The sequence below is a fragment of the Triticum aestivum genome, chromosome 3D (genome assembly GCF_018294505.1).
Source record: "Triticum aestivum cultivar Chinese Spring chromosome 3D, IWGSC CS RefSeq v2.1, whole genome shotgun sequence".
NCBI classification, from domain to species: Eukaryota; Viridiplantae; Streptophyta; class Magnoliopsida; order Poales; family Poaceae; genus Triticum; species Triticum aestivum.
The window spans coordinates 427,542,404-427,551,118 of record NC_057802.1 but is presented as its reverse complement, the minus strand read 5'-3'; positions in this window follow the sequence as shown (position 1 = coordinate 427,551,118).

The window sequence follows — 8,715 nt, the reverse complement described above, 5'->3', positions numbered from 1 at the left end:
GGGAAAACCAACGCAAGCTCAAGAAGTAGCAGTGGGTCCCCTCTGGTTGATTCTTTCGCCAACATTTTTTATATATTCCAAAAATATTCTCCGTAAATTTTCAGGTCATTTCGTGAACTTTTATTTCTGCACAAAAATAACACCAAGGCAATTCTGCTGAAGACAGCATCAGTCCGGGTTAGTTCCATTCAAATCATGCAAATTAGAGTCGAAAACAAGGGAAAAAGAGTTTGGAAAAGTAGATACGACGGAGACGTATCACCTCCGCCTTCTTCGCCCTCCTCGCTGCCGCCCGCGCCGGCCGCCGGGCGAAGCCTGGTTGGCCTGGGTGGAGGCGGGGGTTTTCTCCTCCCCGTCTGATTCCGGCGGCGCGGGGTGCTGCGGGTCTAGCGGGGGTGCGATGCTGTGTGCAGGGCACGATAGCGGGGTTGCGGGTCACGACGCTGGTGGCATGGGCGTTCGTCGGTCGCGGTTGTGCGGTGGAGGCGGGGCTTCGTCCTTCGGGCAGATCGTGCAGGACGGCCCCGGTCCGATACGGCCGGATCTGGCGCCAGCAGCCCGTCCGACGACGAGGGCTGAGGCGTGGCTGCTGCTCCATGGGCGGCAGTGGCAGCCGGCGGTGGTGTGCTACTGGGCAGGGGCATTGGCGACATGGGGGACGGTGGTGGCGGAGCGTGCAGGTCGGATATGACGCTGTTTTCCGGCAGGCGGCGCGGGTTGGGGCACCGGCCCGGCATGGCTGCTACTCCGGCTGTGGGTGGCGGCGGCGAGATGGCTCGTCCTTCTGAGTGGAGGTTTCCATCCGCCGTGTCGGCATCACGGCAGCTCGGCGGGTCGGCTGCGGTGGTGGCTGGCTTTTCCAGCGTCGGCTCGTTTATAGGCGGCCTGTTTTGACCTTCGATCCATCTCCTCGTCGTCTGACTGCTACCTTCGGAGGAATGGCCCTCCCCCAGCTGCGGTCTATCGCTAGTCTCGCGCCCGGTAGCAGGACCGAGACCATCTCGCGCCCAGCAGCAGGACTGGTCGATGGAGGCCAGTTTTGGCCGGCCTATTGGGTCTCGGTGTTGGGGGCCGCCCATGGGTGCGAAAGGCGGGTCCTTTTCGCTCGTTTTTGGTTGGGGTAGCGGCGGGTCTCGGGTGAGGTGGTGTCAAGGTCTTGGATACCGGGGCGGCGACCCTGGTGGTGGTGCCACGGTGCTCATGGGCAGAGCCCGTGGCGTAGTGCTGCCCGGTGGCCATGGCCGTGTGGGTGGCGTGGTCGTCGGGTTGTGGCATTCGGTGGCGGTGAGTGTTGGTCAGGGTGAAAACCTGATTTCTCTTCAGATGGACCGGCGACGGTGAAGCTCGTTCCCTTCTTGAAGGCGTTGTCGCGGCTCTCATTGCCCATCGTGTTGTTCCAGGGGAAACTCTGATCCTTGAGTCGGACGGTGGCGGTGCTCTGGGGTCGTAACCTTTCTGAAGGCGCCGCCTTGTAGCCCACGGTTCGTCGTATGCGGCTTCATTTCTTCACGGTGGCGTGTTCACGGTTGAGGACCCCGGTTGCTCTCGTAAAGGTAGGAGTGGTGTTGTTTCGCTCGGCGCCTATGTATCTTGCCTTGGCTGTGTGTGTATGTTATGGTGGCATTTGATTATACTTTGTGGTTGATCGTTGCTTTATATATAAAGCGGGGCAAAAGCCTTTCTGAGTAAAGAACCCGCAAACCCTAAATCCAGATCTGTCCCCTCTGACCTGGGCTATGCCTTCCATCGTGTGCATGCTCGCGCGGGCGGCCTTTGCAACCCGCGCCTCTCCCTCAGCTGTTGGAGGTATTGCTGGTGGCGGTCGCCCTGCAGCCGCCATCCGTGTCTCCCCTGCAGGTAATTCCAAAGGAGTTCTTGTTTCGATACGAGTATTTCTGAATTTGGGTATACTTTCTTAGTATCAGTACATATATCTGAATAAACAGGCAGGGATTGGATCCTATTCATTAGGATTTGTTCTGATCACCACACTTCTAACAAGCATGTTGTTTGATTTAGTAATACCAACTTATAATTTGTTATAATAGCGAGTTCTGCCTTAGAAGGCTCAATCAATCAAATTAACTCCGCTGAAACTGAGAGCTTAGTTCAAATGATTGTATTATCCACAAATCAAATTGCAACTCTACCCTTACTCAACGACAGGAGGCCTTAAGTCAGAAGATGATGAAGAGGAGGAGAAAGCCAGGCCCAAGTCACAAGCAGCTCCAGATGACGCACCCAGACGTCGCCATCTCGCTGTTGATGAGAATGCACTAACGTTCGATGAAGACATGTGGGCCTACTATGAGCACTTTTGCAAGATTCATGGCATATCGCGTGACCGTCGTGAGATGGAACTCCCGTTCAAGAAATTTAGTGATGTCGTAAGGCTTGTGTTCAAGATCGACAATTCTGTTGTGGATGGCGAGTTGTCGATGACCAGATTTTCAGATCAGACCAAGGCGGAGAGGTCCTGTCGTTCACTAGGATATAGGCGCACAAACAAATGATCTCCGCCCTTGCTGATGTACTCTTGTGTGCCCCTTAAGCCCTAAGTTATGCTTCTGTATACCAAGACATGCCTCTAAGTTCTAGCAGTAACGCGCGTCGCTCTGTTGTATGAACTCATTTTAGCTTTAATAAAAGACTGTATCTGCGTGTGCATTGGACAAGTAGTAACTTTGGCTTTGTTGTATGAGCTCATTTAGCTTTAATAGATGCTATATTTCTGTATCTGCTCCGTTTGTGCCTTTTGGTGCAGAATTATAATACTCCTGGTCAACTTGGCAGACGGTTTCTTTTTTTAGGTTAAATACAGATCATTCTTAATACTAGACACCACCAAATTTGCTAGCATATAACCAAAGGCATTTATATATATGACTCCTTGCAGCAAATGAGAACATGTATGCAGCAAGAAGCGAAACAATGTTGTCGTTTGCTGACTTGGATTGGTTCTTCGTTGCAGCAAATGAGAAGATTGTTTATCCTTCTTGGTGTTGCATTGTTCTCTGTTTGTTTCATTTGTTTCCTTTGTTTTATTTTGCGGTGCTGCTTCTTTTCGTGGGAGGATGTATCTTGGTGGCCCGGAATATACATGTTCTTATCGCTGGGTTTTATTTTGGGGTATAATGTGTGTGTTACTCATTTTAGTGCATTTACACAGAAACGGATGTTCTATAACCACTGTTGCAAGAGTGGTAAAATACACTTGCCAGTGTATAAGCCGTGGCTGGCTCCTCTTGATCGGCTGGTTAGGTTTGCTGTAGGGAGTGAGTCGATGGAGTGTATGCGGTTGGTTAGGCCTTATAACAGCATGTTTACTTTTTCTTTTCTCGTGGTCCTTGTGTGTTTCAGGTACACCATAAAATAGATCCCTAATCAAACAGGCTTGCCGACTGACCACTTATATTCAGCTAATTGAAGAAAACACAAACTGACAGACCAACTGAAAAACTACAGATAACTGTTGAAACGACAATAACCTGAAACGCTGCAGTGGCAGGTTTACATATTCAGTTTCAACAGACTAATCTCCTTTTGTAACCATTTTATAATCCACTCACTGTCGTGAAATACATATGTACTTGATTGATTTGGTACTCACTTGATGCTTGTATTTGCAGGATGATAAAATATGAGCCACAAAAGCCGACATATTTGCGTACAGATGCTGGTTCAGGCCTTCTTAACAATAAGGCAATTATGGGGCTGTTCAAATTTTCGCAGCAACTGTACCCACTATATTCTTTTTACTATGCATGATAATAGTGTTGAATAAGAAATGTTTGTATACTGTGTTTTTAAACGAAATCTTTCACCGTTAAAGAAGTTCCAACAAATAGTGCAGCCCGTGATAGTGAATATCGAAAGACATGTTTTTAATAAAGTGGTTATGAGGGACGAGGACCTACCCAACCAAGCCCCCGCGTCGCCTCCTCTGGCGACTCGGGGGAAACCCTAGTCGCGCCGCCGCCGGCCACTCCCCACCCCTCCCCCTGCTTCGCCGCCGCCGGACGGAACGCAGGCGAAGCCGTGCGTGACCCGTATTGGCTCGGACCACATCCCCTTGTTGCTATCCACGTCAGACGACCGTCCCCCATCCCGCCTCGCTTTCGGTTCGAGATGTTCTGGCTCAACCAACCGGGGTTTGTGGATGCGGTTGGCGCGCGGTGGGTGGCGGCCCGGGATCCCCCACAGGTCCCTAACCGCGATCGACTCCTGGCAGTTTTGTGCTAAACTGGCCCGGCAGTTCATGAAGGGATGGGGGGCCAATCTTGGGCGTGATCTTAGGGAGCGGAAATCCGCTCTGCTTTCCTCCATTCAGAGCCTCGACATTCAGGCTGATACTGTCGGGCTATCCTCCAATGAATGGATGTTGCGCTATGACCTCGAGGACCAGTTATCGGTCATATACACTGATGAGGAGGCTTATTGGCGCCAAAGGGGCACCCAACGGTGGGTGCTCCATGGGATGCCAACACCGCCTACTTCCAGGCAATTGCCAACGGCAGGAGGCGTCGCAACTCCATCCACTACCTTTGGGACGGAGACACCATCCTCCTTTGTCCCCCGGAGATTCGCGCTCACATGGACGGCTTTTATAAAGCCCTTTTTCTGCTACCCCTCGGGGTGGCGCCTCGCTGGCCTTGGACATCTGGTCGGGTGGCCAATTGGTCTCGACCACGGATAATAATGCCCTTATGGCTCCCTTCAGGGAGGAGGAAGTCCTCGCCGCGATTAAGGGCATGAACTCATCCTCTGCTCCGGGACCGGATGGCCTTCCGGTGAAGTTCTTCCAAACCTTCTGGCAGGCTATCAAGCCTGAGGTTATGGCGTTATTTAACGAGTTCTATGTGGGGTCCATGTACCTGGGCCACCTCAACTACGGGATTATCACTCTAATCCCGAAGGTCCCGGGTGCTTCGGTTATTCGCCAGTTCCGCTCGATCACGGTGATCAACGTGATCTTTCGGATCCTAGCGAAGGGGTACGCCAATAGGGTGACCCTCCTTGCTAACTCTGTGACCCATCCCAACCAATCCGCCTTCATACAAGGCCGGTTCATCCTCGATAGGGTGTTAGTGTTCCACGAAGTCCTGCACGAAGTCCGCTCCAAGCACCAGCTAGCGGTCTTCCTTAAGCTCGACTTCCATAAAGCTTATGACACAGTGCGGTGGTCCTTCCTCCGCGAAGTCCTCCTCCGCAAGGGCTTTGACGATCGCTGGGTCACTCGTGTTATACAGCTAGTCTCCTGTGGGAAGACCACGGTTAACATCAACGGCGAGATCGGACCCTACTTCCCCACTCTCTGTGGGGTCTGTCAGGGTGACCCCTTCTCTCTGTTCCTATTCAATATGGTGGTTGATGCCCTGGCCGCTATTCTTGATAAGCCAAGGCTGCCGGCCATATCCGAGGGGTGGTGCCCCATCTGGTGGGAGGGGAAGGGGTTTCCCTCCTACAGTACACTGACGACACCATCATCATGGTCGAGGGCTCTGATTCCGACATAGCCAACCTAAAATTCCTCCTACTCTGCTTCTAGCAGATGTCGGGCCTCACGATCAACTTCGACAAGAGCGAAGTGATGATCCTCGGTTACTCTCAGGCGGAGTACCAGGCCTTGGCCGGCCGACTTAACTGTAAGTTGGGCTCCTTCGATACCAAGTATCTGGGGATCCCCATTAGCGACAGTAGGCTGACGGTGGCGGGACCTCCGCCCTGCTGTAACCCGCATGCAACATCGGGTTGAGCCTTGGAAAGGGAGGTGGTTGTCTAAGGCCGCCCGGGTTATTCTCATAAACTCCTCCCTCTCCAGCCTCCTTTGGTTCCTGATGAGCTTCTATAGCTTGCACGAGACCCTGCATCAAGAGATAGCCAAGTACCAGTCCAGATTCTTCTGGGCCGGCGAGGGGGATAAGCAGAAATACCATATGGTCAGCTGGCCACATATCTGCAAGCCCAAGGACCATGGAGGCCTTGGTATTCTTCCCTCTAGGCACATGAACATCTCTCCTGACCCGCCGGCTATGGCGGATCGCCAACGGGCAGGGCGGCCTCTGGTTGGACATCATCCAGGCCAAATACCTTCGCGGTCAGCCCCTTGCCTTCCGTCAGCGCTCGAGAGGCTCCCAGTTCTGGCAGGCGGCTCCAGCTCATGCCAATCCTCCGCATTGGCACTTCCATCACGGTGGGATCCGGCGCCTCGACCCTGTTCTGGTTTGACCGGTGGGTTGGGGATCTTCCCCTCGCCGCCCGTTTCCCGGAACTATTCTTCGTCATGGTTGACCCTCGGGTCTCCGTGGAGGTGTCCCTTATTGACTTAGGGCGCCTCGCATTCCGTAGACCCTTTGGCCCCCTCGAGGTGGCCGCATGGGACGCGCTCCTCCAGACCATCGCGCTCCAGCCCCTCGACGTTGGCAACGCGGACGACACCGTCTCATGGCGCCTCGAGTCTTCTGGGTGCTTCTCAACCAAGTCCCTGTATCAAGCGATTGCCCCTTCCACGGCTCCTGAGCCTTTTAGTCTGATCTGGGATATCCGCCTCCCCTTGAAGATCAAGATCTTCCTCTGGCAGTGGATACGCGGACGCTTGCCCTCAGGGGTTGAGGTGCGCAAGCGTAACAGACCTGGGGACGACCGGTGCCCCCTCTGCGACGTGGCGGAAGATGTGAATCACATCTTTTTCTCGTGCGTGACCGCTCAGTTTCTGTGGTCCTGCTTCCGCGAGGTTGTTGGTGGGACTTGGTGCAGCACCAACTTCCCGGACTTGTTGGCGGAGATTCGGCCTCCGCCCCTCGTCACCGCCACATTAGGTGGCTATGTGTTGGGGTTCTCGCTTGGACGCTCTGGACCGTTCGCAATAGGCTTGTCATGCAGCAGGCTCCTCTTCGACGTGCTACTGACGCCATCTTTAAAATGTGTGGTTTCTTGCAGCTCTGGCGGCCGCTTAGCCGCTCCCAGGACCGGAACTCCATCGACACTCTCCTCGCCGACCTCCGAGCGATGGCCTTCCGCGTGGCGCCCCCGCTTCCGCCACCTCCACCTGAGCCTGACTAGGCTGGCGGCTCCCTCTGCGGTGCTGGTATGCCGGTGTTTTTTCCTTTTTTGGGCTTGTTGAGCTATGCCCTCGGCATTAACCTTGCTACCTCCGTTTCGTGTGTGTGTGCGTGTGTGTGTGAACTCTCGTGCCTTGGGCGTGTATGTGGCTGAACTCTTGTATCCGGTTTGTGTTTTGGGTGGTTGGCGTTATATATAAAGCGGGGCGAAGGCCTTTTTCGATAAATGTATGTAACTTATACCAATGATGAATTGGTAAATCAGACTGATTGGCCCTTTTTATCTTTTTAGTAGAGAGTGTATAAGATTTAGTCTTCTTTATTCAAAAGGTTATAACACTTGCAACTTTCTCTGAACTTGACATGGTCCATACAATCTTTCAGGAGAAGAAAACATGACTGAAGGAACAATATCTTTTGTAAGCTCCTGAGCTCATACTATGGTACTAGTGTTTATGAGCTCATATACTCTGCTAGTGTTTTCACACTGTGCAAACTTCTCATAAATGGAATTTTCATATCTACATATGTTGCCGCCCATTCTTCAAGCGTTTTTACTCAATTTTCAGATATCATATATTGAAACCATGGATACATTTTATTAGATGAATGTACTTTTTATCCAGGTTTTAGCAAACCCGAACAGTACGTGCATGAACAGAATGTGATAGTAGTTTGAAAAAGAAGAGATACTATCAATATTTTCTATGGAAACTTTAAATATTGTAACATAATCATCTTTCGGCTGTACTTGTGTGCTCCCAGCTTCTCTTAGTTCCAGTATCCTAATGTTAGCATCTACTCTCTCCGTTCACTATTATAAGATGTTCTAACTTTTTTTGAATCGAATGTATATAGACGCATTTTATTGTGTTTGTTCACTCATTCAATCTGTATGTAGTCCATATTGAAATATCAAAAACGTCTTATAATAGTGAACGGATGGAGTACTTATGAGGTAACACTATTAAAAGACAAAAGGATCTCAGCCACAATCAAGCAAGCTGGGTTTTTCAGGTCATATCACCTCCAAATTCAGGCCTACTCCCATGTTGGTTTCTCTTTATTTTTCCTTGTATGGGTGATAAGTGAACACCGAAGCGCAATATCTATCTATAATAGGCAATGTGATGATTAGTTTGTTGATTGTTCATTCCGCAGACTTAATACATCTCTATTGTGTAGAAAAAACTAATGGGAGTTTGTGCTATGGGCAAGAATTCAAAGAGATTATGTGGTTGCAGATTGAAGGAAGGCTTGGCATCTTGTCTTGAGTTAGATTCATCGATCCGTTCCAAGCAATGCAGGTTGTGTTGTTTTCGCAGGACCATCTCATGTTGTTTTGCGTGTGGCTTGTTGGGCGACAGGGCACTAAAAAGCTCAAGATGTGATTAATATTGTTTCTCCAATCTTGGACATGTTTGCGTAGCCATCCATTCAAGTGAACCCAAGAGTCTTTCACGTGCATATATATGCTCATCCGTACTGTTAACAATGTAGTAACTTTCTGATGGCAATTTTTGTACGAATGCTCTAATGCCACAATTTGGCAATGATAGTTAGGTATGTGATTTTTTAGTCATCGTTTTACAAAAAAATCACACTTCAGGTTCCTGTTTCTAATATAAATTTGGGTTGTTGACGTATCTAATTT